At 41.1% G+C, this 27,428-nt stretch overlaps 1 protein-coding gene across 28 annotated transcripts in view; it reads left to right on the top strand.

Annotated features, from left to right (window-relative positions):
- CLASP2 (cytoplasmic linker associated protein 2) overlaps positions 1 to 27,428 on the top strand; it is a 280,902-nt gene that overhangs the window by 83,061 nt on the left and 170,413 nt on the right. The window lies entirely within an intron of this gene.

The raw sequence follows: 27,428 nt of genomic DNA, 5'->3' as shown, positions 1-27,428 counted from the left end.
TGTTGTTGTATTTTCTTCAGCTATAATAGCATTGTTACATAAACCAATATGAGTGGTCCAGTATTACAAGGCAAATGAAATAAGTTGTTTATGCTTTGATTAGATATAGTGCATGTGGATAAAAATGTGGCATAGCTTGGCTTTGTTTACTTTTGCAATTTTGCCTAAGGTGGTTGTATAACTGGATTGCCTTGGTAACCTTCTTCTGATTGTTCAGACAGGCTTTCAAAAGGCTCATCTGACTTTAAATATTTTATGTGGTTCTGTGTGTGAATATGCATATATATACTTTTAAAAAATCATCTTAGAAGACAAGCTTATACTTCAATCTTGCTAAAATGTATACATGGGAATCTTGAGAGAGATGTTCTCCTTTTCTAAGTCACCCTGAAAGTTTTCTTTAGGACTTGAGCTTTTTTATATTCACCCTTTCAGCTAGTAGCTGTACAGTATTGCAATCAGAATAGCTGTTAAAATTGCTGTATTATATTTCTAGAAATGTTGTCTATTGACATAAAAGAGAGACTATTCCAGTTACACTTGTTAGATTTTTTTTCTTGATCATGAAAGACACTTCCTCTCCCCCCTCCTCCCACCATTGATGCAAATTGTTTTTGACCTTTAAACACTGCTGTTTTACTTCTTTTCTGTAACACCGGCAAGCTCCATTATTTTCCTCAGAAAAAGATCATGGATTTATTTATGGAACTAAACAGATTGTAAACAGTTTCACTCAGGTTTTTATGTGACGTACCTTTAATTATATTTGTTTTTCATGTAAGGTATCTCTCATTCATATTCTAAAAATGGTTTGTGGTAACTTATAGTTCAAGGGCACAGGCATGTTAACAAATAACCATATTCTGTCAACAAGGCTAAAGAATTTTTTAGCTCTGTGATGAATTCAGGTTTACAGAGTTGGGGGTGGTTGTGGAGCTCTTGTCTGTATAAATTCATTCGTCATTAACACAAGAACTAAGAACAAAGTACTGTTCAAGCAGACAGCTGACATCCTGTGTAGGAGCTTTGAGCAATAATGTCAGATACAATTAACAATGTGTAGGATGATTATGTAGCAGTTTGTCTTGCTTAAATCTACTGCTTCATACATTTATGAGGAATTCAGTCTTCTGATATTGCATAGTGGAATGATTAGGATAAAGAAAACAGTAACTGTGCAGTAAACTTGATCCCTTTTTAATAATTTAAATGTAGATTTTGCCATTTTGGTTTTGTGTGTTCTAGATAACCTGTGCCTACGGGCTAGTAAACACTTTGAATAAATTTTTAAGAAACTAAATGTAATCTTGGTTTTAAATCCTCATGCTACAGAATATTTTTTTTTCTTTTGTAACAAAGCGAAGTCAGTAGGCATATTGGTTTTGTTTATGTTCAATTTGTGAAGACCTATGTTAAAATGCTGGAAAATGTTATACAGGACTGTTGTTAAATTCACTATCCTGAATTTGTACTGTTGAATCAGCTTCAAATTGGATTAAAAGCAAACCCTGTGATATCTGATATAAAAGTTCAGCTGTAGATATATTGTAAAGATAAGGCGGTTAGCTTACAAATTTTATGTGGGGATACTGGTATTTCATAAATGAATTTTTGGTGGGCAGTCTGGCTTATTGTAGTATGTTTTTTGCAATTATGCAGTTTTCTCCAGAATACAAACAGAAAGGTATATTAAAATGTGGTTACTAAATTTTGAGTTATAATTTTATTTACATTTACAGTTCTAATCACCATAATGAATGTGGGGGAGAGTTAGGAGTTTTTATTTGCTTTCAAGTCAGTTGTCTCAAGGTCTCCAGTGTTTTGTTTGAATGCAAATCTAAAAAAAATTACTATATATCAGACAACATAAATGTTTCAGTTTTCACTGTATGGAATATGTGCCAACATGACAATAACATTGCGTCTTATTTCTGAAGGCATTTCGCATATTTAGGTGATTGTAGGTGCATGATTGCTTTGCAAATCAGATTCTGAGGCTGCTAAGGAGAATAAGTCAAGAACTGTTCTTGGCACTGGATTTCTTGTGAGCTGTTCCTTGAAGAGGATAATGCAGCTGTCTTTATCTGCTGGTAACCAGATTAGGGCTTTTAGGATGTAGCTAACATAATTGTTGTGTACTACATCATCAATACAGGGTGGTACACACCCTTCTTCCTAGTTTGTAATTCAGTTGTTTCAAGATTTTGACACATTGTTGGCTGCTAATTAGTGCAGTGGTGTTTTTTGTCATTTCAGAGGCACTGGGCTGCCTTGCTCAGATTTGAACAGAAAAATTGGGATATGGATAAAAATTCATTCATAGATAAAACTAGATCTGTGAAAGCAGGGGGAGAGGGGGCATATTAAAACCACTCTGATTTAGGAATTAATGGTAAATTCTCAGAATGGAGAGGGTTAACTAGTGGTGTTCCCCAAGGGTCAGTCCTAGGACCAATCCTATTCAATTTATTCATAAATGATCTGGAGAAAGGGGTAAACAGTGAGGTGGCAAAGTTTGCAGATGACACTAACTAAACTACAGTTAAGACTAAAGAGCAGATTGTGAGAAAAAAAAAGAAAAAAAAAAAAAAAAAAGTGATTGGGCAAAAAAAATGAAAAAAAAAAATTGTATGTAAAAATGTAAAAAATAACACAAAAAAAAAAAATACCCCTATATACATACATACAACATGGGGCTAATAATTAGCTAAGAAAGTCAGGAAAAAATCTCTTGGTCTAGGAGTATGATTCTGAAGATGTGAGTGTGCAGTGTGCGTGCAAAAAAAAAAAAAAAAATGGAAATAATTAAAAATAATTAAGAGGATAATAAATATGAGAATATATATATTATTATATATATATATCACACATCTCGAACATTGTACAGATGTGTGGTCTCATCACCTCACCTCAAAAAAAAAAAAAAAAACTAGCACAAGAAAGAAAAAGAAAGAGAAAGAGCAACTAAAAAGGTTTAGAGAGGGGAGGGGATTGAGGAGGAGAGGAGAGGACTCTACAGTTTGGAAAAGGAAAAGAAGAGGGACAGGGGGACATGATATAGGTATATGAAATTGAGTGAAGTTGATGAGAAAAGTAAGGAAAAAATATTTACTCTACATATTTACATAATACAAGAAATAAAATAATAGAAAATTAATTTAAAACAAAAATAAAACAAACAAAGTTCTTTCTTCTCTTCAAACTTTAGGAAACTTCAACTTGAGATGAACTTGAGGCTGTGGAGGTGAGAAGGCTAGGACTAGAACAATGTTTAAAGGGACTGGATAAATTCGGGGTGGCTAAGTCCATAAATGTCTAGCCTAGCCAGGATGGGTAAGGAGGTGTGTCCCTCTGTCTGTCAGATGGAGGAGATGATGATGATGGTTGATGACAGAGAATCATTGCTGCTTTGGCTTTGCACTCAGGGCACCTGGCATGGGCATGTGGCATTGGTGGCAGATATTGGGCTAGATGGACCTTTGGTCTGACCTGCACACCTTGTCCTCAGATAATAGGTCAAACGTATTGTACTATCTAAAAACATAATCAGATTTGTGAGAGAACACACTTGTCCACTGTATTGTACTTTTATTATACTTTACCTTTGTTGTGCCACACATTTCCCCCTTATATTTTAATTCATTTGTATCTGCTGATCAATGGGATTTCTTAATAGAATTCCATCATACTTACAAGATACTTCAGTGTTAACTTCTGTCAATTGTCACATGCCAGAATTTGATCTCTGAGTATAAAGTGTATGCACAATTGGTTTGGGGAATATGGAAATTTACCTTTAAATCCCACTCTATGTAATAATATGTAACAATTTATGTTTTTGTCTACTTTAAAAATATTATTGCATTAATACATACGTAATCCTAGAGCACATGTGCCGTTATCTCCTATCTTATTGTTCCCTGACATTCTTTCTTAAACAGCAGTGTCTTTAGTAAGTCCTTAATCTGATTTACTGCTTCCTGTAAAATTTGGATGCTGTACAATTTCATGATATTTTATTTCTGGCTGTAAATATTTTACATTAAAGATTTATGTAGCTTTAGATATATTTGAAGATTTTATTGTGATATTTAAAAAGCATCCAATGGGAATGCACATCAAAAATGGACATAGCCTAGAAGTTATTTCATTTTGTGAGAAGTCAGTTCCCACACAAGAGATTTCACTTTATGTGAAAGATGGGTGTGACAATCTCTTCTTCATGCTTGGACTAAAGTATATTTACGGGACACAGCTATGTTGCTAAGGACCAGCCCCAGCTCACTTTCTAAAAAAATGTTTTTTGCAGATAATGGTAGCCAGAATGTACTCTGCGGAAATGGAAATAAATCAATCAATCCCCACTTCAGTTCTTTTATAAACATGGTCGTCCCCCCACCCATGTTAATTGTGCTTACAAACTAGTATTTTCCCTAAAATATCCTTCCATTGCTACTTCTGCTGTCGCTCCCTTAGTGTTAGCAATGCTGGGAACACTAATGTTGTAAAAGGCTACAAGGTGGCTGGCATTTTAACCATCATGTCTAGACCTGCAGGGCAGATCTGGATGACATCGGGTTCGATGCTTCTCGAGTACAAGTTAGTAGAAAAACTCCCATTGACTCTAATGGAACAAGGATCAATCTCATGATGATTAGAATGCTGGCTGCTGCTGGCACCTTGACTATACTAGGGCACCTACAATTGCTGCCAGCAATTTAGCTGCACAGGGGCTAGCAACAGTATAAGAACTTGAAGGAAAAACATGTGGTGTAAATGAGACCAAAGGGCATATGAAGACTTATTGAGATAAAATTTTAGCTAAGAATAATTATTGAACAAATAAGCATATCTAGGTACAAATATTAATATGAATGTAATTTCTTCCTTTTTCTAACTTTTATGTATAATTAATAATTACACCCTGAGTAGCAAAGTAACTGGAAGAAAAAGGAAAGAAATGTATTCTGACAAGTTCCCATAGCTCCAGGCTTAAAACATTTTTATAGGAGGTTTATGATACAGTGAGGGAAATTAATTTATATTCAGAATACTATAAAAGTGTAAACAATCTTTGTGGAATTAGACAAATTCAAAATTATTGATTTTGGTGTGTTTATGTAATGTTTTAAATGTAAGATTTATTGATGAGTGAATTAAACACTTAATTCTTTATCACAAATTCTACTTATTCCTATCTATGGAAACTAAGTTGCACAGGAATTGTATTTAAATAAATAAAAAGGATAAAAGTGAGGGGGGAAATATCTCAGTTAATTCTATGGCTTTGTTTGTTGGAAAATTTCCCCCTATTCTCAAGTCCTTAACCATCTCATTCAGAGAGTAAATTTACAAGTTGTGTAGCAAGAAGAACACTTATCAGTATGTATGTTGAGAGAGAGGCAGGTGGGACAGAACAGCACGTGCTGAGGAACCTCTCTTCTAAAAATATTGGGAGGAGGACAGGGCTAGAATATAAGAGTAGTCAGAATCGATCATATTCCTGAGTGGTTTTTTTAGATACAGTGGAACCTGACCAAATTGGAGGTTTCTAAAATATTCTGGCAAATCTTTGTTTCTGCTATCAGTTTTCTAGTCTGCCTTTTCATTGTGCTGAACACTCATCCTCCTGAAAATCAGGCCACGTTAAGGTGAGTGTAGTTGGGCATTGAAAAGTACTAGTCACTTCTGAAAATTTAGGCCAAATTATATGGGGAGAAAAAGTTTTAATTTCTGCCTCACTGTATTTAGCATTCTTTCTATCCATAAAACATCCATGTTTATTTCAAAGCACTAGTAATTCTTTAATTTTCAAAAACTTTGAAAAAAATCTGTTTTGTTCTGCATCTTAACTTTTTAATTGAGAAAATAGCTGAGGATATTAGAGTGGAATAGGAAAATGGTTCATGCAAAATACAGTTTTTAGCCTTTATCTGTTTGTTTAACTATTCTCTCTAGTACAGTATGTAAAGGTTGATGTAAAACTAGGGCAACTGGAAATTGGGAGCAATCTGCAGCATTTTTAAAGCAAATTAACTCCAAAGCACATACGAAAAACCATTTCCTTCAAAAACTATGTATTTGAATAACTTCTAAATAAAATTTACATATTTCAGTCTTGTCTTTCTTTAAAAAAAACAACCTCAACCCTGACCTCTTTTGTTTTCTTCCTCAAAATTTTCCTGCTGAGACCTTGTAATTCCTGTACCTCTTTCCATCCCCCTCCCCCTGGCAAGTTTATAGTGCTCTTAGATGATCTTCCTCCTTTCAAGAGTATTTGGGGGAAAGGGGGATTGATGACACACCATATATGTGATACATCATTCTCTATATTTGTATTTTAAAATTTACCTTATTCCTGTGAAACAACTTTTTCAATTAATTTAGCCCCACTGATGCATACCATCCAGATACCTCTGTCAGAGATTATCAGCAGTGAAATAGCTAATTTTGAGTTTTAAATGGTGGTTATGAGGTAACAGTCAACACCCATTATGTAAAATGGGGCAGTTCAGACTTTTCCTAGAGCTAGTGTGTCTACCTGCAATCTCACCAATGCAGAATGTAAATCTGGTTTAATAGTCCTTTTTAGCCACTGGAATGACTAGAAACTTATAAGTGCAAAGTAACAGTAAAAATGGTGTTTGGGGCATTCCTGTTTCTTTTAGTGACTTCATATCAAATTTACTCTGTTTTCAAAATATAATCTGATTATTTTTAACAGCTAAACGTGCAAACTCAATACCAGATCTGAAAGTTGACAGCTATTGTTTCTGCTGCACATATAATTTACAGCAATAGTGTTTCTATGAGCCATGTTCTGCTCTGTTATATTTGTAGAACCCCAATGGGATGAGAGAAGTCTGGCCCAGCTCAGTCTCCAATAGCTTTCTAGCTGTACAGAACTAAGGAGCAAATCTGTCGGAAGAAGTTGCGGTTGATATTTAATAACATTTTAGGATAGGAACATATGTTAAATTTTGAAGAAAACATGGGAAATATCACAAATCTATGGAGAGAGACCCCACATTCACACACTAGCATGGATTTTCTGTGACACTTGTTTCAAGTGACCTTACTTCTGACCAGCTTGTAGTTACTGTGTAAAGGCAAGGCTGGTTGTTTATGATCTAGCTCACAAGCCTCCCCATTATTATACAGTGTCCCAGTTATCAGATGGTAAGACCTCTTAGTCCTTGATATAGGTCAATTTAGAATACCTTGTTTAGGTGTGAAAGTTTTTTACAACTTTGCCTGTCTGAGCCATAAACTCCACTGAACATACCACGTGGTCACTTTAGAAGTATTTTAGCTTTAAAGGATTGAATATAGGATTTTGTATGGCTTTTATAGAACATCCCCACCACCCCCAAACAAACAAAATAGCATACAAGTTGCTATGGGGACAGCAAAAATTGCCCATCCAGTAATAGCTTACTTTGAAGAATAAGTCCTTGTAGTCTCTTTAGACACCTTTTAAAAAAAAAATTGTGTGTCTAAAACAAGAAGTTGTAATTTATGAACCAATAATGATTTAAATAGTCTCAAGTTTGCAACACATATGGTGGCATTTTTGTGGCCATTGGCATGTTTTCTTATGTCTGTTAGATTTCATTTTTAAAAATGATGGCAATATGTTAACCAAACAGTCTTTACAAATAATAAAAAATTACACATTTAAAATATTTTCTGTTCATTTAAACAAACAAACCCAGAGAAGGTTAGCCTATGGATGCTTTTTGGGAAGAGGGACTGGATTTGGAAATAGTTAACTAGAGCCTGAAATGTTTGGCATCTTTCAGTGGGAATCACTAGTACTGGTGTGCTTTAGGCCAGGTCTAGACTAGAAACTTTTGCTGGCATAGCAATGTTAGCTAGAGGTTTGTGGTTTTTTGCAACATTTCTATGCTGAGAAAAGCCTTAGTGTAGATGCAGATATACTGGTATAAAAGTGCGTTAGTCATTGTAGTTTATTTTGCTCACCAAACTGGTATAATTTATATTGGCAAACTTTTTTTTGTGTGGGGGGGACAGTATCAGCTTCACCTACACTTGGCGGGTTTTGCCAGATACCTATAAGGCCAAACTTTTTAGTGTAGATTAGGCCTTAGTCTGAAAATCCCTGTATGTAGAGTGGTGTAAGAAAGGGTATAAAACAAGCCTTCATTAAGCAACTGCTTAACTGATAACCCATATCACCTTTCTTAGGAGTCTTTTAATTTTGACTTTTTAACTGAAAAAAAGGAGTTGAGAATTGAATTTAGTTCTAGAGTTTTATGTTCACAAAGGTGAAGTTTTATCCTTAACAGAGTTAATAGTATGTTATATATAAGAAGACAAAAATAGTATTGATCTATGATTCAGTAAACAGAAAAGCAGAAAGTTGTTCATATTAACCGTTCAGGTTTTCAGAATTAAATTACCCAACCACAATAGAAAATAACACTTATACTCAGTTGCTGTCTGGAGAAGGTGACTTTGTTTAGATTTTTGACCAAGAGTTCCTCAAAATAGGGCCTCACTTGTGCCAACTGATCATCACCTCTGGTGTTGCTAACACAACAGAGGAAAAACAAAGCCAGATCACAAGACAATTTGGTTAATTACTTACATGCCAATTTACCAAGGTCTCCTTCCCAATGGATTTATAATAGTCAAACCTTTTAACTTATTTTCCAATTATATTAGCCCCAGGATTAGATTAACACTAACTACCGGAGACAAACTCCTACATTTGACACACTGTGTAAACTGAGGGCAGTTCAAAAAGCTTACACACTTGTTGTCATTTTATATTTGTATACACCTAGATCTTGAAAGGAAGCTTGAAATTATTAACTATGATACACATGTACAGTGTTCTACAATCTTAGTTAAGAATAGCCTGTTCAGCTTCAAAGCTACAATCTTGATTAGAACCTGTTACAAAACAAGGTTACACACTGTAACTCTTTGACAATCTTTAAAACACAAGCATGTGCTTTTCCTTACTAGTTAGATACCCAGTTTCGGGGAGTAATCAGTTGACTGATTTGGGTCATTACCCAAGAAAAGGTTTCTGCATTACTTATTGCCAGATCTTTCTCCAGCCATCAGCTTTTAGCTCAGTTGTTGTTCACAGCAGGAGTTGACACTGCAAACACAGGTGGAGTAAAGGATGGACACAACTATAGTCTTCCTTGTGCACTAGTAGTTAATGTGAATTGCTGGGAAAGAGACAGTTAAAGGTGTCTATCTGAGATAGGTACTTAGTGTCATGAGGGGGACTCCCAAGTAACCACCCAGGACCAGGGCCAGCTCTAGGTTTTTTGTCCCCCCCCCCCCCCCAAACCCTCTGGGAGAGCAACTGCCAAAGTGTCCTGAAATTGTGCCCCCACCCCACCCCCCAGCACGTGCTTGGTTTGCTGGTGCCTAGAGCCGGCCCTGCCCAGGACTGTAGTCTTCTCCCTTCCAGGTGTCTTCAGCTTTTGGAAAGTGATATGCTGAAGGAAGCAGATTGTTTTATCCTATTTTTTTTGGTGGTCCAAAGTTGTTCCTTTTCTTGGAGGTTCTGGTGTGGATCGGTCAGATGGTGATCTATACTTCTAAAGATTTGAGATGTCCAACTAAAATGAGTCATCCTTTCTATTCAGTTTTTGAGTTCTTGAAGCTGGGACTGGAATTTCCCAGTCTCTGTGCAATACATCTTTTCACACCAGCTTGTGTAAGGCAAGTTAGGCCATAACTGTTGGTACAGCCATATTGTAATATATCTTGAACGCCGTGGCAATACGCCCTTCCCTCTATATAATATTCATATTTTGGTATTCCAATACTGAATTAAAATATTTATCCCATCCCTAATTTAAAGTGAATTAAAACAAATAAAAAATAAATTGGCTTCCTTCCATCTCTCCTTCCCCAACTATCTGCCACATTGATTAAAGGAGGCTAACAATTTTTAACATGTGCATGACTGTTCATTGTGGCATGGCTTCAAACTGCCAATCAGATTACTCTTCAGGCTTGTTCATTTTTTTTAGCATGCTATGTATGTTAAAAAAAAGTCACATACTATATTATCCCTTTAAAATTGTTACTAGAGGGACGTTTTTATTTTGTTCATAAATTGATATGCTAGTTCACACTTTCAGCACCTGTGCAAACTTGAGTTTGATTTTATTTAACTTCTCCTTTGAAATGGTCCATAATTAGATTACTCTATTAATTAAGGCTGTGAAAGATCAATTTAGCCTGTTTGCACAGATATTGTTGAAAACATCTTGTAATTTTAGTAATAAAGCAAATAATGATGTATGGAAGCTCAGTGTTTGTAAATATTAAAACTGATTTTATCATGAGATGTTTTGTCAGGGTAACAAGCCAGAAAGATTCTTAGCAGTGGTCTGAATAGAGTTGCTGCGGCTGGATTGCATTTGGCAAAGCAAGAGAGGAGGAGATCACGTTGGTCAAGATGCAAGAGGAATTTTAGCTTTGGGGACTGAGGAAAGGCAGGATTGTAGAGATGTTTTGTGGAAGGATTTGGGGACAAGGGGTGTGTGTGTGTGTGTGTGTGTGTGTGTGTTTTGAAAGTGCTAAGTGAAGGAACCCCCAGATTAGACCCGAATGAAAGTAATGGTATTGTCTATTATGATGAAGAAAGGAGAACGCAATACGTAACTGTTTTGTCATAAAATTGCAGTGGGTTTAACTTTTTGTTGCTTTGGAATGTAGCACACGTGTTTCACTCTCTTTACCAGGCTTAATAATTGGGGTTGTAGGTATGTGGTAAACTTTCAAGCAATGATATGGACAAAGACTTCATTGATAGGAATGGAGAGGAAAGATTATCTTTTTGCCAGTGTTACAGAGGGAAAAGTGATGGAATGTTGATGCTTGGATGTGTAGGAGGAAGAAGAGAAGATGTGTCTAATGCTAATGAGCATGTGGGACTGGTAAGGTGCTGATGAGTTTGGGAGGAAGATGTGATTCAGCATGCCAGGTCCTGTTACTGACACTTGGATTTAATCTCAATAAGTTCCTGTTGTCTGTGTGACTACTCTGTGGCAACCACTCCTCCAAATTTGCATCCTGGCTTTCTGGCAAAGCATATTTTTCCTGCATTCCATCAAAATCAACTAAAGTATGGTGAAAGAGGCTTGTCAGCCATGCTCATCTTCATGTGAAATCTGAGTCCAGGTTTATCAGAGTAGTTTGGAATATGCCAAAGAAATATTCGAGGGAGAGAGGGGGACATATTTATTAAAGATATACTGTGTGAGAAAGGTGAGAGAACATACTTACCGTAGTGCGTTACCAAATCTATTACAAACCAACCAAGGTAAAGTTGCCCCAAAGAACTGGGTTAAGAATCTTTGATAAACTGTATTTACAGCAGTGGTATTGTAATTTGTCATTCTCCCTCAAGAGCTCCAAGCAAGAATGAACATGACAAGGTGAAGTTCAGGAAAAATGCAAAGAATCCTATGGCACCTTATAGACTAACAGACGTTTTGGAGCATGAGCTTTCGTGGGTGAATACCCACTTCGGCATCCGACGAAGTGGGTATTCACCCACGAAAGCTCATGCTCCAAAACGTCTGTTAGTCTATAAGGTGCCACAGGATTCTTTGCTGCTTTTACAGATCCAGACTAACACGGCTACCCCTCTGATACTTCAGGAAAAATGTACATTGTATTTTTCAGCAATTTCCCAGAGCCTGTAATTAACAATGGATGAAAAATCCATATATACATTGAACTCGAGATCTGCAGCATGTAGATAGTCAAGGCCATACTTTAACTCCCTCCTCCATATTTGTTCTGATTTTTCAGTAGGCCATGCTGAGACAGATAGTATGCCCAATGCACCAAATGAAAAGGATAGTAACCACTCTTCAGTGCCTTGTACTGGACCAATGAAAAACAGGGCAGAACCATTTAACTACTATAGGAATATGCCATAGGAAAAATATTCATTAAACTATCCAGGGGAAAGAGAAACTGATAATGAAGATGCAGCTGGAGAACAGAGAGAATGCAGGAAGATTATATTGAGACAACTCCTTTGTGTTCTCAGCCTACTGATGGTCCCCCATGCACATGTTTCCTAGTCCCATCTTCCTCATATCGTTCAGACTCCGCAGACCTCAGTTACATTGACGTGATAGAATATTTCTTCTATTAAACCCACTGTTTTCTTTCTTCACTGGGATTGTTATAAATTGTGTAATTTCTACAGATTCAACAGAAAATGCTTTCATACATGAAATATTTTTATAATTATACCATTCTCTTGCTCCACACTCTTCTTCATATGAGAATTAAACATGATCAGGAAGCTTTTTTTTTGTTCACATGACTTTCTAACTCAGAAAAAGACTGGCAAGTGGAGACCCATCTTGGATTTAAGAAATCAAATTCATGAGAACACAATGTTTCAGAATGGTGACTCTAACCACAATAATTCCAGTATTAGAGAAGTGAGATTGTTTCTCAGCCTTCGACCATCAGGACTCTTATTTTCATATTACCATCCAACTGTCACACAAGATTCCTGAGGTTCACCCTAGGGAAACAACATTTCCAATACAAAGTAGTACCCTTCAGCCCATCCACTGTCCCAAGGGTTTTTTCCAAGGTTCTTGCTGTCGTTGCAGTTCACCTACGCTGACACGGCGTAATGATATTTCCATACTTGGCCAACTGCCTCATATGGGCACCAATCATGGCTAGAAGCGATAAATGCCACACAGAGCATGATAACCCTTTTCACAAACCTAGGGTTGCAGATAAACTTGCAAATGTCCACACTGGTTCCTGTCCAAAAGTTGGAATTCATAGGAGCCTGTCTCAACACTACCCCAACAGCACATCCTCACCCTAGTCAGCCTAAGTTCAACAGTGAGGAACAGCCCACAAACATCCGTCTGAGCGTGTTTACAACTCTTGGGGCACATGTTGGCAACTATGTTTGTTGTCAAGCATGCCAGATTCCACGTGAGATGCTTGCAGACTTGGCTTTGAACATATATATACCGCACAGACTCTCTCAACAGATGCCTCACAGTGCCATGCAGAGTAAAAGACTCATTAACATGGTGGACACAACCAAAGAATGTCTGCTCAGGAGTCCCTTTCCAACAAAAATCTTCAACCATGACAATCATGATAGGCACATCTCTAATAGGTTGGGGGGCGGGAGAACATCTACTCAACAATACAGTCCAGCAGAGTCAAACCTGCACATAAACTTACTGGAACTAAGGGCAGTTCAAAATGTATGCAAGCACTTTCTCCCTCTAATCAAGGACAATGCCATTAAGATCCTCATGGACAATATAGCATGCATGTTTTATATAAACTACCAATGGGGAGCACAATCATACTCTATGTACAGAAGCAGTATCCCTTTGGAATTGGAGCATCACCAACAACATAGAGATACCAGCATCCTATCTGCCGGGATGCCAGAATACAACCGTAGATGTACTAAGCAGGGGTTTCTCAGAAACCCACAAGTGGGAGATGGATCCTGGAATTCTCAAATTCATTTTCAAACTATGGGGATTGCCCAACATAGATCTATTTGCAATGGCTCGGAATGCCAATTGCCCACAATATTGCTCCAGAGCAGGATTGGAACACCACTCCCTAGGCGACACTCGCCTCCTAAAGTAGGAGTTGCCACTGATGTATGCATTTCCTCCCACCCCACTCCTAAGCTGAGTCATACATGCAGGACAAATCCAGGGTCATTCTCATAGCGCCCACATGGTGCAGAAAAACATGGTTCCCTGAATTGCATCACGTGGTAGTGAAACCACCTCGAACCCTTCTCTTAGTACCTCACCTTCTATCACAAGATGCGGAATGCGCCCGTCACCCCAACCTCACAGTACACCTGAAGGCCTGGTTACTCTATGGCTGACTTGGGTTGAGAAGGCCTGTTTTGAGGAAGTAAAAGTATATTACTGAACAGTGGGAGACTAAGTACAAGAAAGACGTATATCTGTAAGTGGAAACGATTCTGCACCTGGTGCCAAGATAAACACAATTTGCCATAATCATAACACACACACACCCCAACCGCAGATCCTGGACTATATACTAGAACTTAAAAAATCAGGGCTATCCACAGGCTCCATCAGAGTATACTTGGCTGCTATTATCTCCTTCCATGACAAGTGGATGGGGTCACTATATTTGCTCACCCGACGATTAAACACTTCTTTAAAGGCATTGAAAACTCTTCCTCCACAATAAGAAACCCTACACCCATGTGGGACCTCAACCTCATTCTTCGCAGACTCATGGGAAAGCCATTTGAACCCCTTGCAACCTGCTTTTTATTGCACTTGACTATGAAGGTGGCTTTCCTCATTGCAATCATGTCCACCAGACGGGTGGGAGAAATAGGTGCCCTAATGGCACACCCACCTTATACAACATTCTTTAAAGATAAAGTAATCCTAAATTCATACCCAAATTCATAAATTGCCTCCCCCTTTCATTTAAACCATTTACTTACCTGTATTTTTTTCTAAGCCACATGTGGATGGGAAAGAGGTCTCACTCCACACATTAGATGTTCGCAGAGCATTGAAAGATTAAAAACATTTAGAAAATCACCTAGACCAAACCATCTCAAAACAGAGACTATCCAAATGGATATCAGGATGTATCCATTTGTGCTACCAAAAGAACAATTTACAAGCTCCACCACACATACTATACCAGAGCACTGGCAGCATCTGTGGCCTTTCTCAAGAATGTCCTTATCACTGACATTTGCAGAGCAGCTACCTTGGATATCAGTCCATACTTTCACTAAACGCTATGCTTAGAGCAGCAATCTGCATTGGATACTCATGTTGGACTTACGATGTTATCCACCATCAGTAGACCAGCTCCGAAGCCCCTTCCCTCCACTGAGGGGCACTGCTCAACAGTCACCTACATTGGAATACCCACAGGGACGCTCCTTGAAGAAGAGAGGGTTACTCACCTTGTGCAGTAACTGAGGTTCTACGAGACGGTTGTCCCTGTGGGTGCTCCACTACCCATCCTCCTCCCCTCTACTTTGGTGTTTCAGGCTAGTTCTCTGAGGTAGAGAAGAAACGGGGATGGTTAGCTGCATACTGCTATGTAACCGCTTGGAGTGGTGTGAGATGGCTATGGCGTGCATGCAGCCCAACCGGGCATTGCTGTCACAAATCTCCAATTACAAGCTCAGGGCATCAAGACACCTAAAGTGGAGCACCCACAGGGGCAACCATCTCGAAGAACCTCAGTTACTACACAAGGTGAGTAACCCTCTCTTCTCTGCTGTTCCAGTGGCAAAGTACTGGCAGAGGACATCTCTTCTGTTAGCTTTCCCGACTTTGGCAATTCACTCTCTACAAAAGCTTCTCCCTCAGAAAATAGGTATTACCAGGCTGGATCAGACCTTTGTCCATCTAGTCCTATATCCTGTCTCCCAGAATGGACATCACCAGATTCTTCAGATGAAGGTGCAAGAAGGTGAGTAAGTAGATGTGGGATAATCTATCCCCATCAAGGTCTCATCCTAATCTCTAGTAGTTAGACTGATTTAAACCTGGAGCATAAGTTTTTCTCTCCTCTGACTCTTATCAGTATAAACTACCATAACTCCATATAATCTTGTTAACTGTATAAACCTCCAATCTCTCTTTGAATCTTGTTACATTCTTGGCCTCAACAACATCATGTTGCAATGAGTTTCACAGTCTAATTACATGTTATTTTTTGAGTGATAGTTGTTGTTGTATTCCACTGAGTGTTAAGCATTCACACCATATGACCGGAGTCACAGAGTTTTGGAAGTAATGTCCAGTGGTCCGTGCATGCTCCCTGACTCGCCTCGTGCTTCCGGCCAACACGATAAAGGGTGGGTTGGACTGACTGCATCCCCAGTTCCTTCTCACAGCTGCATGGTCTAGGTTGGTATTTTCAGTGACCATGTCTGTGATGCATTTCAAAAAGATCATAGTTGTCGTTATTTTTACCAGTTTTATTTGCAGTTTTACTAGTTTATATCTTTCCTAGTTAATAGTTTTAATGTTAGTTTTAAAATCGCTTTGGGTTTTTTTCCCCCCCCTACACTGAACCTGTGCGTGGGTGCTGGACTATGCCCAGGACCCTGGGCGTGAAACTTTGTGCCTCATGCCCACCATCCTTCTTGGTCAGCGACAACCATCAATGCTGCCTCTACTGCCTGGGAGAAGCTCACATCGTAGCTAGGTGCAGGATTTGCTAATCCTTTCCCAGATAAACCCGAGAAGGCTGAGCCCTTCATCTCTGCGGAGCTGGCCATGAGACTGCACTTGGAGTTAGACTGGGGAACCCCCCACATAATTCGGCTTGATTCAGCGAGGAGCTTGCCTCCTGCTACTACATTCAATTCCGGTGCTGGCAGGATCACCCCCAGGGAGGGGGGCGTAATCAGGAAGTTTGAAAGTACTCCCATAAGCATGGGGCTATGTCTTCATCTAAGTCCAAGAAAATGGACATTCCCTCCACTAGGTTGGCCCAAGGGTATTGAGCTCATTCAAGTACCACAAGCATGAGAAGAAGACCCAGAAACTATGGGAGCCAACTGTCCCGGGCATTGAACCGCTGGTACTGCCGTCACTGGCACCCCACAAAGCATGAGAACTGCCCATCCAGGGAAAGTTATTGGTGCCAGTACTGATGTCTGGGAAGGAAAGAGTGCTCCTGACACTGGGAAGATCCGGATTCTTGACTGAACCCCAAGAGTTCTTTGCCTTACCCAACCCAGTGTCCTGTCCTTCGTTGGGTCCCTCCCTTCCAGGGAGATCGTATCCCCTCCATGAGATGTGCCTAGGACAGGGGTGGGCAAACTACGGCTCATGGGCCAGATCCGGGCCATAAGCCATTTTAATCCGGCCCGTGAGCTCCTGCTGGAGGGTGGGGTCTGGGTCTTGTCCCGCTCCGGGGCTCCAGCTTGGGAGCAGGGTTGGGGACCACTCCATGCGGCTCCTGGAAGCAGTGGCATGGCTCCGCTCCAGCTCCTATGCGTAGGGGCAGCCAGGGGGCTCCGCTCTGCACATTGCCCCTGCCCCAAGCGCCATCCCCACAGCTCCCATTGGCTGGGAACCACAGCCAATGGGAGCTGCAGGGGTGGTGCCTGCAGACTGGGCAGCGTGCAGAGCCGCCTGGCTGTGCTTCCAGGTAGGAGCCGGAAAAGGGACATGCTGCTGCTTCCGGGAGCTGCTTTAGGTAAGCACCGCCTGGAGCCTCGCCTGCGCCCCAACCCCCTGCTCCAGCCCTGATCCTTTGAACCCCTCGATCCCAGCCCGGAGCACCCTCCTGTACCGCAACCCCGTCATCCCCAGCCCCACCCCAGAGCCCGCACCCCCAGCCAAAGCCGCCACCTGCACCCTGAACTCCTCATTTCTGGCCCCATCCAATTTCTATTCACAGATGTGGCCTTCGGGCCCACCCCTGGCCTAGGGTATGTGGTCTCTTGCCCTCCTCACAGGTACTATATTAGGTTCCATTGGCTCCAGCGGTACCGCCACTAGAACCAGAGTCCGCCTTCTCCCCTTATGATGAATCAGAACCAGGAGAAGAACAACCTCTTCCATACTGTTCCTATACACCATCACTGAGCCATGCACATCCATGGGAACTGCTACTCCCCATCTTCATCGGAGCCACTGTTACCTCATGCCATGGGGACCTCTGCAACCTCCGGTGGATCTGGTTTATTGACCATATTGGGGGCCCTGGGCACAATATCCTCTCTCGGAACCTGCCTGACCTGCAGGAGAATCACCGCCTGCTTCCCCCCAAAGGGATCCATTAAGCAGATTCATAAATCCAATAGCGGAGGAAGGATTTTACACCCTGGTCGTGGTGGTTCTACTGGAGCCGACTAGGGTTCCCATCCTCCTCACTGGATGAAACGGTAACTACATTATCTCCCTCCCCACCAGGTGACTTCCTAGAGTTCCAGGAGCTTCTAAAGAGAGTTGAGGGAGAATTACACATCCCACTGTAGGAGATTCAAGACTCGCAATGTAAGCTCCTGGATATCCTACACACCTCAGCACCGGGGAGGATAGCACTCCCAACTAACAATGCCATATTGGTTCCAGCCAGAGCTGTATGGCATACTCTAGCCACATGTTCTGGCACTCCTAAAGGAACTGAGAAATGTTACTATGTCCCAACCAAGAGATCAGAATTCCCCTTCTCCCACCCTACTCTAAACTCGCAGATGGTTCAGACTGCTTCAGGGAGGACCAAGCAGCAACACCCTCTGTTTACTGGGGACAAGGAATGGAAGTGCCTCAATCTTCTGGGGCGGAATATCTTCTCTTCCTTCAATTTGCAGTTCTTGATGGCCAGTTATCAAGCACTATTGGCTAAATATTCCCTATTATAACAAGATTATGCCTGCTTCCAAACCCTTGTCAGGGAAGGGAAACTCATAGCTAGAACTGCCCTCCAGTCCAAAATAGAGGTAGCTGATACCTCCTCTAGGGCCATGGCCACAGCTGTCATGATACATAGGGAATCTTGGCTTCATGCTTCTGGTTTTCCTAAGGAGATCCAGAACACCATCAATTACCTCCCCTTTGAGAAATCCCATCTTTACAACCATGTAGACTCCTGCCCCAAAATGGAAGTTCCGTTGCTCATCGCCCACACACAGGTACAGGTCTCCTCAGTTCTATCACCAGAAGCCTTACAAACCTCCACAAAAATGCCATCCCGCCTCGCTGGCTTCCTCGTCTCAAACCCAGCCTGAGGCCAAGAGATATTTTTGATACGAGCTCGAGAGCCGCCAGCCACAGACCTAACACTTTGCAATCCCTCCACTCCCTTTGGGGGACCCTCCCCACTCCCATTGGGGGTTGCTTATCACTCTTATCACTCATGGAGTGCAATACTGATGGACAGATGGGTGCTTAGTGTCATCCACCATGGCTATACAATCAAGTTTGTAAAGCTACCTCTTCCAAAATCTCCCTCCTCATTCCCCTTTGGGGGGACCACTGTCATGACAGTATCCTCTCCCAAGAAGTGAACTCCTTATTGCATCGGGGAGCAATACAGCACATTCCTCTGGAATATCAAGGAACAGGGTTCTACTCAACTTACTTCCTGATCCCCAAGAAAAAAGGCAGTCGGAGATCAATCAACCTCTGCCACCTCAATTGCTTCATCTGCAAACTCAAGTTTCATGTGTTCCCGTTGCCAGTGATAATTCCATTCCTAGAAAAAGGCATGTGATTCACAACACTCGATATGAAGAACGCTTACTTGCATGTTGACATTCATCCCACCCACAGACGTTTGCTCAGATTTATGGTGAGCGCTGATGATTTCCAATACTGAGTACTTTACTTTGGAATAGTTACTGCTCCCAGAGTCTTCACCAAAGAATTTTCCATAGTAGCAACTCACATCAGGTGTTATGATTTTCTTGTTTTTTCCATTCCCCGATTACTGGCTCCTGGCAGCCATGTCCTGCCAGGAAGCCCTTGTATCAACCTCCAAACTACCAGTACTCAATCTCCTTGCTTCACTTGGAGTCAGTGTCAACATAAAAAAAATTGATCCTTAACACCACACGGTCACTAGACTTCATCGGGGCTACCATAAATTCTATCATGGCTTTGTGCACCTACGTGACCCCTTTCATAAGACTTCATTTTCGCTGCCTTCAATCATGGCTCCAGTCTGTGCACTCACTGAGCTGTCACTCTGTGGACCTCAGGCTGACATTTCTGGCCAAGGTACTGTCATCCCTTCTGTCATGGACAGACCTACATCACATACACCTGGCGTTCCCTTTGTTTCCTTTTCTCAGAGCAGAATTATCACCAATATGCCCTGGTAGGCTGGGGAGCTTGTATGGACAACTGCACAGGGGAAGGCACATGGATGCATTGTGAATCCAGAATGCACATCAGTATCCTGAAACTTTGAGCAGTGTGAAAGGCATGCAAATCCTCTCTCTCACTCATTCACTCTCATCATGTCCTCATCTTGTCAGACAACAGCACCACGGTTTTCTATATCAGAAACAAGGGGGAAGGGAGATCGTTGGCTCTCTGCATAGAAGTGATCAATCTCTGGAATTAGTGCATCAAATGTCAAATCACTCTATCCACAACCTATCTACCCAGGATCCAGAGCGTGCTTGTGGACTTACTCAGCAGACACTTTGCAATCTCCCATGAATGGGAGCTTCATGATATGGTGCTACGCAACATCTTTGAACAGTGGGAGGACCCAACCAGAGGTAGATTTGCTTCTTGGATCAAAAGCATCCATGCCATGTTCTGCTCCAGGGAAGCCCTCAGATATTGCTCCCAGGGTTATACTCTCCTGCTCTAGTGGTCACTGGTCAGACCAACTCAACTACAGGTTTCCTCCGCTGCCGCTCCTACCTTGAATACTCCACAAAATCCAACAAGACTGGGCAACAGTCATCCTTATTGCCTCCTCCTGGCCCAGAAAATTCTGGTTCCCTAGCCTCCTCTGCATGTCATTCTGTCCTCCGATTCCCATCCTAAATTTAGGCAATTTCCTGACCCAGCATGGTGGCAGAATCAAGCACCCCAATCCACATTCACTCCATCTCAGGGCATGGTATTTGGATGGGCGTTTACTCTAAAATGGGCATGCACCTCAGCTGTACAAGACATTCTCTCTAACAGGAGAAAGGACTCCACTGAACAATGTTACCAGGCTAATTGGAGGTGTTTTTCCTGTTGGGCCCAACATAAAGGAGTTCTACCAGAAGAGGTGGAAATCCCCCCTGACCCTGGAATACAGTTCTATCCCTGAAGTCACTAGGTCTCACCCTCAGCACTCTGACAGTCCACCTGTCTGCGATCAGCGCATTCCATCCACCTGTGGAGGGTTGCTCTCTTTTTACACACCTGCTAACCCCTACATTTCAGAAGGGCCTCCTCAAAACCTTCCCTCCCCTTCAAATGATCGCACCTCCATGTGACTTGAATTTGGTACCCTCAGGTTTAAAGAAACCCCAATCTGAACCACTGGCATCATTCTCCATGTTCCTCTTTTCAGTGAAAGTTGCCTTCCCGGTTCCTATCACTTCGGTTCCTATCACTGTGATGGCAGACCCTCCATTCAGTCTTCCACAAGGAGAAGGTGTCCTTAGGTGGTATCCCACTTTCATATTAACCAAGATTCACTTACCTGTTTTCTTCCCAAAACCACATGCCTCTGCAGAAGAATGTCGATTCCATTCCCTCAACGTCTGGTGTGCTCTGGCTTTCTACCTGCAGAGAACAAAACCTATCAAGAAGTCCCCTAGAATGTTCATTGCAATAGCTGCGAGATTCAGGGGACAGACCATCTTCATCTGGAGAATCTCCAAATGGATTTCTGACTGCATCACACTTTGCGACCAAGTGTCAGGCCTTCCTCCCCCTACCAGAATACAGGCTCACTCCACTAGAGCTCAAACTACGACTACGGCCTCCTTCCAGGACGTGCCTCTCATAGACATATGTAAAGCAGCCACATGGAGTTCAGTGCACACCTTTGCAATACGTTACACCCTGGTGTAGGACTCGGCGGCGGATGCTCCCTCTGGCATGGTGTTCATCTGCACAACCCTTCCTTCTTATCCTCACACCATCTGCCAATGTAGGTACTACTTGTAAGTCAACCTCCATGGAATATAGTAGGGACCATCACTCAAAGAAGAAAAGGAGGTTACTTACCCTGTAGCTGGAGGTTCTTCAAGATGTGTGGTCCCTATCTGTATTTGACTTCCTGTCCTCCTCCCCCTCTGTTTCGGATCTTTCAGATTTGTGGTGGAGAAGGAACTGGAGACACGATAAGTCTGCCCTGCCCTTTATTGCATTGGATGGGAACAAGGGGAGTCAAAGCACCTGCGCGGACCAATGGACACTACTTTGAAAATTGTTTGACTCAGGGCGCATGGTGCTCATGCGTAACCCTCTGTGGAATACAGATAGGGACCACACAGCTCTAAGAACCTCCAGTTACATGTAAGTAACCTCCTCTTGTGTGAGAAGTATTTCCATTTATCAGTTTTGAATTTTCCACTTTTCAGTTTTGCTTATCCCATTTTAGCTTTCAAAACTGTTATGCAGAGCAACTAATGGAAACTATTGGGATAGTCAATATTATTGCACTTTATTTCTAAAGTCCACCTCACTTACAGACTTCTATAGGCACATTCAGTAGCCACTCACTTCCTGAATCAACAGCTGACAGTAGCCTGACTTGAGTGTCATTAAAGTATAGTTTCGTTAACTGAGCAAAGGTTAGGCAAGGTCATCAAGGATCATGATAGGGTCTCACACCCTGATAGGATTAGTGATCTGATAGCATGATGTTAGTTACTGTTATTGATATACAACATTTATATTGCAGTAGTGCCTAAAGGCTGCAACCAGCTTGGGCCATAATGTGCTAAGCGTTGTACAAATATAATAGCAGATTATAATTGTCAGAATTCTGATATCCACATTAAAAATGGATAGACACTCCAAAAAAAAAATTAACTGTGAAGGCTTGAATTTTTTTATATTTCCCAGTCCTAGTACTAAATCTACGAGCCAGAGTAAAAAAGACTTGTATTATCACATGCCCAAAACCTTGACCCCTACAATTTAGAGGAGTTAGAGTTGTGTACTATTTATCATGTACTGTATTTAACTGAAACTTAATTAACTTGATTTACACCTGGCCATTTCTGACAACTAATCACTACCATTAGTGATTCCAAACCATTCACTTGCCCTCCTAGGCTTGTGATTCCACAATCTTCTTGACCTCCTTTAACATTGGATAACATTCTCCTTCAGGAAGATTATCATCTTCTCTTCTCCTTCTGTACTCTTTCTGTCTGGTAAAATCAATACGTTCTTATTATTTCAGCTATCATTTCTATATGGATAATTCCCAGATTTCTCTCCCTTTTAGCTGGAGATGTAAAATTGCACAGCTACCGACATGCAGTTCTAGATATTTTGCTACAACCTGTAACATAATGTGAGAAAATGGCTTGTTATCCAAGATTGGAGCCAATAGTGTAGGAAGCAAAAATCTTTGTAACTGATGCAAGAAACAGGTCTTCCTCACAAGTAGATAGATGCTGATAACAGGGCCGCCCAGAGGATTCCGGGGGCCTGGGGTCTTTGGCAGCGGGGGGCCCTTCCGTTCCAGGACCCGCCGCCGAATTACCGCCGAAGACAGGGGTGCACTTCGGCGGCGGGTCCCACTTTGGTGGTAATTCGCTGGCGTGGGGTCCTTCGGCCCTGGAGGGGAAGGACCCCCCACTGGCGAAGACCGGGAGCGGAAGAAGCTCCTGGGCCCGGCCCCGCAAGAGTTTTCCGGGCCCCCCAGAGCGAGTGAAGGACCTCGTTCCAGGGCCCCCAAAAAACTCTCGTGGGGGCCCCTGTGAGGCTCGGGGCCTGGGGCAAATTGCCCCTCTTGACCCCCCCTCTGGGCGGCCCTGGCTGATAAACAGTTGTGTGCTGCAGGAATGTACTCATAAAGCACTTCATGTTAGCACTGACAAAATGGCCCCAGGGAATGCCTGATGCAGGGGGCAGAATGCTCACTGAGAAATGCATGGCACAGCATTGAGGGATGGAATTAAAACAATGAACTTAAAGTGGTGCGCCTGCAGTCCTTGTAGCTTCCTTTTTTGTGCTTGAGAGAAACTTTTGTAAGCTGCACCAGTTCAACTGAAATTGAGCTAAAGATTTTATCCCAGATGTTCCAAGAAGTCATTGCAACCCGTGCTTGTAAAACCTGGAATGGAAATTGTGTTTGCAAACTTAAGGGGTTCCAACTATCTGACACAGTTCTTTTTTTACCTCATGTAGAATTTTGGAATGATCCCTTGTAATTGTAAACAAGCTTTGGTTGAATTTCCTAGAGAACAAACCCTCTTTAGAACCTTTTTATTTAATTTTTTTAAAATCCAGTACCTGTCACAGGTACTTGGGGGAGGGGAAAGTGGTCAGTTGAATTCTACCTTGTTATATTAATATTTTGACAAATATCACAGCATGGAGGCTACTTTCATTCAAGATATTCAGTGGTTTATTCACTGCCAATAGTTAAGGCTTTTTGTGTTAGTATGATGAGACATACTGGATCTGAAATCCTTATAGCTTGTTTTAGTCTCTGCTATTAGGCTTCTGGATCATTAGTTCAGTACAACTCCAGTTCTGTTTTTTGTTGACCTTCAGACCTTGCTCTGATTTTTTTTTTCTGTTTATTTTCAGAATTGGCCTTTAAGATCCAATTTGACCAATGACTGCACCACACCTTTGGGGTTTGTGTGTGTATGTGTTGTCTGACTTGCTGGGGAAAGGAGTATACCTCTTTAAGGGCAGGGGCATAAATGTTGCATGAGGATGCTGAATCATCCCCCCCCCCCAGCTGACTGGAAGAGGGCAGGGGAAGCCCTCTTTCACCTGGACCAAGCAGAACGGCACCCATCCTCCGAGCTTTGGAAGTGGCAAAATACCAGGTTTGGTCAGGATCTGCTGTAGGCACTCTGCTACCTACTCCTTTCTTGTCGGGCTGGGAAGGAATTTTTCCCTCACTACCAGGTTGGCCAAGGCAGTGTGTGTGTGTGGGCGTTATTTCCCCTTCCTCATAGCGAGTTTGGGCAGGGCTTAGTTTGGGCGAGTATGGAATGGGGGTTAGGCTATGATGTCGCAACTCATTCTGTAAATGTGGGGCAGATATCCAGTGCAGGTGCTCATTAGGGAAGGGATACAGTTATCAGATAAATGGTTTGGTTAAGGATTTAAAGGAGTATTTGTTAAAGGAGCAGAAACAGGGAGGTTTGTGGCTTCTGTGACTGGAATGGCAGGGATGACTTTTCCCTTCTCCTTTATAGCCCACCTTATCCTTCATTTGAGGGAGTGGGAATGGTAAGGTCCCAGCAGCGTGTTGGCTGGGGACCAGGGTGGGGGAAAAAAAGGAAGGGACTGATGGAAGCCCACCGGGTAGATATTGAAATGATCATGGAGTTACCTACACTGTACACTTTTATCTGCCAGGTACTCCAAGACAGTTGTTAATAAAGTTGCAACCTAATTAAACCACATCGAGTGTCTCCTGGCCTTCTTTGGGTATAGTTGGACAATTAGCTATTTATTTTGCCCTGAATTTCATCTCATGGTGATAGAAGCTAGTGTTCTGTGATTGTGCTTGATCTGTGGCATACTCTTCCTATTAGAAACTTTCAAACTCATTCTGCATTTGTTGTTGCTTTCAGTTTGTTCAGCCTGTATTGTAGAAGTATACAGGACTTCACAGGTTCTAGGTGACTCATTAAATACTGTATATGCTATAATAGTCATGGGCAGCAAGTACAACTCAGGACTGTTAGTCCATGCTAATTGCCATGTCTGGATTTTAATCTTAAAGATAGTGTTAATCCAAATTTTGAGTTGCTTTAATTTTTTACTTTGTCCATTTTAAGAGAAAATTTGCTTCACATTAGAAATGAATTGTCACTAACTAGTAGGAATATAGGCTTAGATTTTCAGAGAGACCTGAGCAAATTAGGTACCCAACTGTCACTGAATTTCAATGGGGAGTTGGGTGCCTAAAGGCTTGTCTACATGATGGGGTAATGTGCTGTATGGGAATGTGATTTCTAAAGCGTACTAACGTTGTGCATGAATTGATCCATGTTGATACTGCTAGTATGCTTTAATGTGGTGTTTGACGTAGTACATTAAAGCACTGTAATGAACCTTTCTTTAGTGCACACCAGTAGGGTCTACATGACTTACTGATGAGTAACACATTATTGCACTTTAGAAATCATACCCTCCTAGAGTGAATTCCCCCACTGTATAGACAAGCCCTGACTCCCTTTTTCTTCTTTAAAGAGTTCACCTGTATTGATTTAAAATTAAGTTGCTGAGTCACCAAACCACAGTCAGAGAAATGACTGAAATTTGAATTCTTTCATCCCGTTAATTCTCCATTTCCTTTGCAGCTTAATTCTGTTCATTGCTTGCTGTGCATTGCTTGCTTCCTGAAAATCTGATACCTTGTACAAAAGAATTGAACATGTGTATTATGCTAATGTATGTTATAGCAACACTCTATTTAAAGTTATGGATCAGCTTGTATAACTCTTGCTTTCAGTAACTTGTAACTTTCTGGAAAAAATATGATTTAGGGTTCTGGTTTCTTGGTCCCAAAATAAATTTTGTATGTGTGATATTTTGTGTGTGAAAATTGGCCATTTTGTGGAATCCTAGAATGGGAAGAGGTGTGTTTTTTGTTTTTGTTATTTCCCCCCCTTCACATCTTGAGGTAATTTTCAAACAATTAAATTTTAAAACTTCATATATACTTTACACATTATCCCCCGTTATTGCAATTTCCTATATTTAGTGAAAAAAATTGACTTGGAAATAGTGAAATTAATTAAATTAGAAATAATGAAATAAATTTGAAAACTGCATGCATAGACAGGACTTCACCAGGGCTGCTAATCTCAGGATGGCCAGATGCAGTGTTTCAGATGTACACAGTGGGCTAATTTATGGCCAGGAGTAGGTGGATTCAACTCAGTTGATTTTAGTGGATTTATACCCTGCTGAAAAAAATGCCCAAATCCGGAGTGCTGCAGACAGGAAAATATACAAGTGTATTTATTTTCATGATTAGGTACGTGTGTGTGTGTGTGTGTGTGTGTGTGTGTGAGTGAGAGAGAGAAAAGATGTGAATTTTACATAATACTTGAAGCAACTGTAATACATTTATATAAGCCTGTAATAATTTCTGTAAACACAGATTTGAAGCTTTGGATATATGCAAATGCTGTTATGGGTCTTTCTAGAACTGGAGTCTCCCTGAAGATCAGTGGGGATTCTGTTGTTTATAAAAACCAGAGACATAAATACACACAAGGCTGGGGGGAAGTTGCAATTCCTATAAAAAACTATAATTAAATTTTTACTTCATGTATTATCAAATCTTGCATGTAATTTTTTTATCATCTTAGATTTAAAATTTCTTATTAAACTAGGTGTCGTCATATTCAATTTATGTATTTGTAGGATTATAGAGTAATGTGTGCATTTTCAGTAGAAATCTGTCCAGTATTCTTTTTAAAGTCCCCTGCAGCTTCATATATACTCTGGAATAAGAACTTTTACAAATGTAAAATCAGCAGAAATCTTACCATTACTTTTTAATTGCACTGGAAACCGTTTTATTTTTAATAAAAATTGTCTTCTCATTCACTATTTGCAGCTCATAGACTGCAGAATTGTGCGTTTGACTATGTGAAAGTCTAACCTGTTTTCATAATCAAAGCTGAAAAAAATGCAGTATGTATGTATTAACAGTGAAAAATAAATTTAGAGTTGAGTTTTAATAATCAGCTACTTCTGGTATCA

The sequence above is a fragment of the Mauremys reevesii genome, linkage group 2, assembly GCF_016161935.1.
Source record: "Mauremys reevesii isolate NIE-2019 linkage group 2, ASM1616193v1, whole genome shotgun sequence".
In the NCBI taxonomy this organism is placed as follows: domain Eukaryota; kingdom Metazoa; phylum Chordata; order Testudines; family Geoemydidae; genus Mauremys; species Mauremys reevesii.
This window is presented reverse-complemented; position numbering and strand designations above follow the sequence as displayed.